We start from the raw sequence: 7,839 nt of genomic DNA on the forward strand, positions 1-7,839 counted from the left end.
AAACCATTACCTCGAAACATAAACATTCTATCCTCAATATGCAGCGCACGTGTCTTATCATTTGAACCATTCCCATATACCTTCACGAAATTCCCGAAATACTAAAGGTCTTCATATCCTTTTACCACGACGTACGCAGAGGAGTATTGGAAATAATGCGAAAAGACACCGGGGCGTGTTAATGTAGTTTGTCGTGTAAAAATAGAGAGCGATTCCAATCACAGACCACACCCTTTTTGAGTTATGCCCACAAAGCGTTGCAAGAAGACATTTTTTTTGGTTAGAATCACCAAAGTTACTATGGCATTCTGCTGTTCTGTTCTTAACTAACTCTATTGCTGAATCAGATCGCAGCACCATGATATAATTACTGGTACAATTCTTCAGTAGTTCTGTAAGAATTTTCTCCTACGCTAAATTTAACGTGTTTGGACGATTGAAGAAACATGAGAAAGGACCGTGAGGCTTGACAAAATGTTCCCTTATTAGAATCGTTTATCACCCATATCGTTACGGTGGTATTGTCATGATCACTCCAGCGTCCACGGACACCATTTATCACTTTACTGCCTGTAAAAAAATACAAAAGTGTCGTTCCTTGTGCGTGAGTAGCACAATCGCAGCTGATCCTTTCAAATGGGCCCACTAAGCTACACCTTCCCTTTTCTGCCATGGTGCCACAAGAGATGTCAATTTCACCCTTGAACTTCTCCCTTTCAGTTTGCTAGAAAGTATAGGGACGTACACAAGACGAACAGGCGAAGTTTTGAAGTAGTCCTGAGATTTTAGTAAAATTTCATAGGCAATGTTATTATCCTTTATTTTTTTACATATTTATTACACCTGATTGGTGATAATAATGACGTGCTAGATAATAGTTCAGTTCTTCTACTTAATAAGTCATGTCTGAGTCTGCTGTCCTGAAAATTAACCAGGTGTAAGCACTGCATGACGTTGGCTGGAAGGCCATTCATTAAAAAAAATTGTGTGCAGAATAAAGAAAATGCAGGTGTTCAATCGCACAGTCGCCGCCAAAAGTTTACGCGGCCGAGGTTCTGCGAATAAGTTTATTTTCAACGCAGCTACCCCGCAGCCAGTAAAACTATGCAAAACTTTTGTTTTGTTTACTCTAGACCACTATACGCTGTAAATCCGAATACTACGATGCGTGACTAAGGCGTAGAAATATAAATATTTTTTCACCTTCCGGGGTACGAAAGCTTGTGACGCTGACTATACGTTCTGAAGGCGAGGTTGCTTTTTAGCTTATTTGTGATGACAAGCGCCGAGCTCTTGGTGATGGGATGTTGGAGCGTAGAATTGTAGAACTTGTGCAAGCTCAGGCGACTTCACGACGCAAACCTAGCGATAGAAGCTCAGAAGGAGGAATAAACATTTATTGTAGAGCCAGCACTTTATGATGGCCGGGCCTAAGCCTCCCATGAGGGGACGTCGAGGGCTTGATTTGCCGCCTCACGGGCGTGCTGGGTCGCCCAGGTTTGGTCGTCGAGGGCGGAGCTCCGTAGAGCCTCACGCAACCTCGACGAGGGGGTCGTGGTGTTAATGTATGTGTACAGTGCTGGGCACTCCCACAGCACATGCGGAAGCGTAGCCGGGTGAGTGCCACAGCACCGGCAGTTGGGTGTACTGTAGACTTCAGGGAATATAAGGTGGAGGCGGGCGAGTGAAGGGTACGTATTTGTTTGTAGCAGACGCAGGGTGGTAGCCTGCGCCCAGCTGAATTTGGGGTGAGGTGGGGGGAAACATCGGCACAGCATGCGTTTAGTTTATTAACACTGATGATAGATGAATAGTCAGAGTAAATGAATGTTACTGTCTAATTCTGGACAGACTCGAGTGTAATGCATACGTTCTAGATCACTGTAGGTTCCATACTAATTCCATACTACGCATTCCTATTCGAATTTTGGCCTGTCTTAAGCCTACCGAGTCTTAAGTGATCAAAATAGGTAGGAAATTGCTTCTTGGGATGTAGCCGTGGCCATGGTAGATGTGATTAGTAATGCGCTATATGTGAGTAGGCTGACTGGGATTATTACATGAAGTGCGCCAACGTACCTACGTAAAGCCATGGTGGAAATTATGGAGCCCTTTATTGTAAATATATTGAAGTCATCTGAGAGTGTCTCTGGTAAAAAGTTATAAGTTTATAATATGAGGACTGATTAGCCTTCTGTTAAGCTGTTAGGAAAAATGCCATCTATTGTGGTTAAAATTACAACGTTATCAGCGCTTCCAAAAGAAAGTGACTATACAATTAAGTCCATTTTTCTCGGGCGTTCATGTCACCTAGGTACCACCGCCTGACCCGAGACCTTTATGTTTTAAAATCTGCCCCGATGACGTAAGTTACGTTGCGGAAAAAAAAACCTTTCTAAAGAATGAACCATAACACCTTCCCGACAAAGCGCAGTACGTTGCCGCAAGTCGTCATTTGTGATAACGATAAGAGCGACAGCCCGTCGTTAAAAATGACTTGTCACTCCCCGGTTTTTCTTTTTTGCTCAAGGACGCAACTAACCAGCACAAGGGTAATCCCTCCCTTCGCATGATGCTTGCGACCTTTCTGGTTCTGGACAAGCGCGTTGTTTGTGTATATTTCAGGCGCTTGGCATCGAAAGGCTTAAACCTTTAAACAGCGAAAGGCTGTCACAGTCGCTTCGGTAGCTGCACGGAAAGCGAGGACAATCAGTCTACTTTCAGCACACGCGCTCTCAACCAAGACATATTTGCGAGAAAGGGGCTCCTATATTACCCATAGCGAGAAATGTGTCCACAAATTACACCTCATTATCCCGATGTGTTTATGAGCCGCACTCTGCGGCCTGTATTCCGTGTTATGACAAAAAATATAGTTTGTGCAGTGTCAGTAGCCTAAACATAAAACAGGAAATTGAAGTCATCACATCAACTATCATATATCATAAATTGAAAGAAATAAAACTGAAACTGTACTTCATAATACTCGCACTGCAAACTTTTATGCATGTGATTCATTTCAATTTCCTATCTGTTCCAGGGTAGAAATATGCTGTTCAGTTGGTAAACACAGATTATTTAGCAAAATTTGCTAAGAATTTTTGCCTCCAACATATGTTCCTATTGGTCATGCACATTTCTATCTATCAAATATATGGTCGAAACATCACAAAGTCGAATTGTGAATCATTTAAAAGTTAAACTAGCTTCTCCACATAGGGGAAATGCCGTAGGAATTTGAGAATGTAATAATACACAATCATTTGGTTGCATAAACTTCCTGGCTATAGGCATGTAATGAAAAGCTCAAATGTATTACACGGCTTTGTCTTTTCGCAGCAATTTCATTCACTGCATTTATAAAGCAATGTACGTTTTTTTTTTATTTTAGCGCGTGAGTCCAAAAACACATAGCAACTTATTTACCAAAGCGATATAAGTTTCAAAAGCTTGTTAATTAGGTTGTCATTTGAGCAAATAAAACGAGAGACTTTCATGCACAGACAAAATAAGCGGCTAAGAGGAACAACAGTCCGAGACGCGCGAAAAGAAATTATCGTCTACATGAGTAATAAGATGAAACGTTCGCGCGCACTTCCGGAAAATGCTGGGCTACGATCACACAGCTTCGCTGTTTCAAGCGTTGCGCGGCCGAGTGCAAGGTTTTTTATTAGCAATATGTGTGATATTATTGAACCGGGATACAATTTTTGTGGATGATTGTGTACTGTGTGCAAGGGCATCTAATGAGTCATTGTTTTTATTGGCGGCCGACTTGAAGCGCGTATAAAAATGGGGGAGGGAGGAAGCGAAGAGAGGAAAGGCAGGGAGGTCAACCAGACGAACGTCCGGTTTGCTACCCTACACATGGGGTAAGGAAAAGGGGGAATAAAAAGAGGAAAAGAGGAGGAGAGTGAGCATTGTGTGTGCAGCGAAGCACCATAACACCAAAGTCAAGTCCCATAGCTAGTGATGTGCGTTGTAGACATCTGACATGAACCAAGGGCCAGTGGTCGTTGTGTGAATAGGAGGCTGCGGGTGAGCCATGGGGCTTACTCGAGACTTGCAAGCACTGGATTGAGAGCATCCTAGTACTTGCACTGCACTTCGCGCTGACGGAGTATGCAGCTTGCTTAAGAGTATACGTAGGGTATTTACTAGGGACCGAAGCATCACAACCACTTGCCGGTCTTCTTCGGGCAATTTATCGGGAGTCGGCATTGTGGACTCTACCGCGGTGCAATGTATTCTTTGATGTGACTGTGGTGCCGGCTGTGGCATCGGTTGTGACTCCGGCTGTGGCCTCGGCTGTGGCTTGAACTGCGGCGTCGGCTGTGGCTTGAACTGCGGTGTCGGCTGTGGCTTGAACTGTGGCGTCGGCTGTGGCGTCGGCTGTGGCCATGGCTGTGGCTTCGGCTGTGGCTTCGGCTGTGGCTTCTGCTGTGGCGGCGGCTGTAGCTTTGGTAGCGCGGGCCAGGCTTCAGTATTGGTGTTCTCCGGCACGACCTTGTCAGAGTTAGACTCGACTCCGCGAGGCCTAGGGGGCAGAGGAGGAGGAGTTGTCGGATGTGCAGCGCTCTTCATAGAGGAATCTTCGTTCTTTGAAGTCCGACGGCGTCGGGAGCGTCGCTTTCTAATGGCCGCAACAGCTTCCCGACGAGACGAACGGTCTCTTGCCATCTGCTTCAAGACCGCCCTTTCTTTCCTCAATTTAGGGCAGTCCTTTGAGGTAGCATCATGGGACCCAATGCAATTGGGGCATTTGAGCACTGTGGCTACACAGGAGTCTGCAGCGTGGGGCTGTGCGCAGCGCGAGCAAACTCTCGTGTTCTCGCACACAGCGCTCACGTGTCCCAGCCTCAGGCAGTTGCGGCATTGGAGTGGTCTTTGGATAAATGGACGCACGGGGTGTCTAAAGTGGCCCACCTTGACGTGTGAGGGAAGAGATTCGCCCTTGAAAACCACCTTCACACAGCGGGGACGTGCCGAGTCGAGACACATGAGTGATCGCGCAGCCATCAACGGCTGGCTTAATTAAAATCGGCAAGTCGGCGCTGGAGATGGAGACGTCCACGTCGCTGATGACACCAGTAGCGGTATCACTGTCCAGAGGAATGCACGAGCGGACCTTCACGCCGCCAAGTTCCGTAAGTTTGCTCAAAGTTATCCGTGCCGTCTCATGTACGACGTCAATAGCCAAGACATTTTTTCGTGTGTTGACTCTGACATCCGTGACTTGATTTGGCACCACCGCTTCGAGAAACACCGAGACGGACTGTCTGTTGAGTCGCCTCAAGTTGTCGGTAGCAAGTTCTGGTATAAATAGAATTGTACTGACCGCGCTATTCCGAGTCGGTCCTGCAGTCGACGTGCTTGAAGACAGGTAAGCCCTGGTGTTTCTTCGTTTCGCCTTGCGGCTCCTCACAAGCTGAAAGTCGTCATCGGAGAAGTCCTCACTGCTGAGCGAGTAGGTACTGGTATCGTCGCTGTCGGTGTCGCTCTGGAGGCCGGTCCGCTTCCTAGACGCAGCCGCTGCTGAAGTTGCCATCCCCAACAGAGGCGCGGGGACGTCAGCTTGCATCCGTGCAACAATCCATGACGGCTACCCGGAGATTTACAGAGAAATCAGGCGAAAACAGCAGAGCTAGAGAAGTAGCGTTCTGGCTCGCCCGTATAAAAATGGTGTGTCACTAATAGCATGGCCCTAAACATAAATAATTATGTAGACATTAGCTTCACTACAAAAATGTTACAAAATCAGATATAAGTATTTGTTAAGTGGCCAGTTGAAATAAAAAAATAATTCACCTGTGAAATATTTAGGTCTTATGCTGTCAGAGGATGGCTCTTGGTCATAACATCTCAATACCGTAGTTAGAAATGCCGGGCATGCCCTTCACTTGCAACAAAGTTTAAAACACATAAGTATTAACGTAAAAGAGCAGCGTAAAAAACAAATTTTACCAATGTTGGTGTAGGCATGCCCTGTGTTGAATGCGGTTTCTGATGTGCATATCAATGCAGCATTGGGTGAACGTTAAAGAACCCCAGGTGGACTAAAGTAATCCGGAGTCCCCCACCACGGCGTGCCTCATAATCAGATTGTGGTTTTGGCACGTAAAGCCCAACAATAAATTTTTGCATATTAATGCTCTAGAAAAAGTCCAATTCGTCGCGACACTGTTCGACCTGGGGATATACAACCACTTTCTAAGTGTAAGAGGAAAAAATAACTTGACTGGATCCTTTTGCTTGAACAGGGAAGCAGGTTACGTCTTAAATTGTTTTACTCAATCTTTCATAATCATATTGACACGTATACATGTTTATCTTTCACCGGTGACCACTTTTCACCGGCTAACAAATGTTAAACGTAATCGCTAGGCACAGGACGCGCCTGCAGGTATCGGAAGTTTCTGGAACGTTATCGATGCTTCTATCCGTTGTCTCTTGTCACCGACGCTCATGTCATCTGATTGTATGAGCAACGCGAATTATCTAGAACTTTCTGGAAGACACGCGGGTACCACGGATTATTCTGGGACCTTCGATGACTCATGTATAAAAGCCGACGCGTTTCGCCGCTCATCAGATTTCGACGATCGCCGTCTGTGTTCATCGCTTTCGTTGTGCTTCGAGTGTAGCTTGATTTTGTGGGCCTGCAAGGGTTCGCCGTCAGCGCGCCACGTCCACAGCTTGGCGAGCGGTCACGTGACATCGCCGACTACCTCGCCAGAGCCCAGTGGCAATCACGACGACCCTCACGCTCGCCGTCACCAGGCCGCTACATCTCGCCCCGGGTTGGGCCGGGTAAGGGCTGTATGCCGGCCCAACCTGGGGCCGATCTCCTAGCCCTTACCCGGGAAACTAAAGGCAGCAACCGATGGAGGTGCGGTTGCTGTACGACGCAATGCTGAAGATACTCCGCCGCCGACGAACTAAATTCGCGAATCATCATGACGAGGTATCAGCATAGCGCCTGGCAAGAGCCTTGACGACAACACTTCGCCGCCGAAAGTAGACCTACCAACGCGACGTAGCAGCAGCGCAGCAAGCCGACGCAGCCGTGATCCGACGCCACGACTTAACCGTAACGCCAGACGATGGTCTACCGATCTAGACGTGCTATTCGATGGTCATAACGTCACCGCTCTCGTCGACACTGAAGCCGACTATTCCGTCTGCAGTGGCGAGTTCGCCGCCAAGTTGAAGAAGGTGAAAACGGCCTGGCAAAGACCCGATATCCGGACAGCGGGAGGCCACCTAATAACGCCGGCTGGAATCTGCACAGCGCGAGTCACGGTAAACAACCGCACTTACCCGGCGAGCTTCGTAATCCTGCAGCACGGCTCCAGGGATGTTATCCTAGGCATGGACTTTCTAAACCAACACGGTGCAGTCATCGACTTAAGGTCCAAGTCGATAACGCTTTCAACGCACAACGCGACACCACCGGATACAAACACCAGTTACCATGCCTTGAATGTGCTAGAAGAACAAGTCACCGTTCCGCCTCGCTCCAGCGTAATGATTTCCGTCGGTACCGAAGTGCCTACAGACATGGAGGGTGTCATCGAGGGCGATCATCACTTACTGCACGACCGTGAAATGTGCGTCGCTAGAGGCATAGGTGAGCTACATGAAGGCAAAGCAAGAGTGATGCTTACGAGCTTCAGCCACGAATACAAGCACATTAACAAAGGCACCACGGTCGCCTACATCGACGAAATAGTACAATCCAGCGGTGCTTTCGCCTTCACGGATTCTAGTGCACCTGCAACGATGACTGTAGTACCTGAACCAACTTTCGACGTCAATCAGAACCTTCCCAATCATAAG

The sequence above is a fragment of the Dermacentor silvarum genome, chromosome 7 (genome assembly GCF_013339745.2).
Source record: "Dermacentor silvarum isolate Dsil-2018 chromosome 7, BIME_Dsil_1.4, whole genome shotgun sequence".
Taxonomy (NCBI): domain Eukaryota; kingdom Metazoa; phylum Arthropoda; class Arachnida; order Ixodida; family Ixodidae; genus Dermacentor; species Dermacentor silvarum.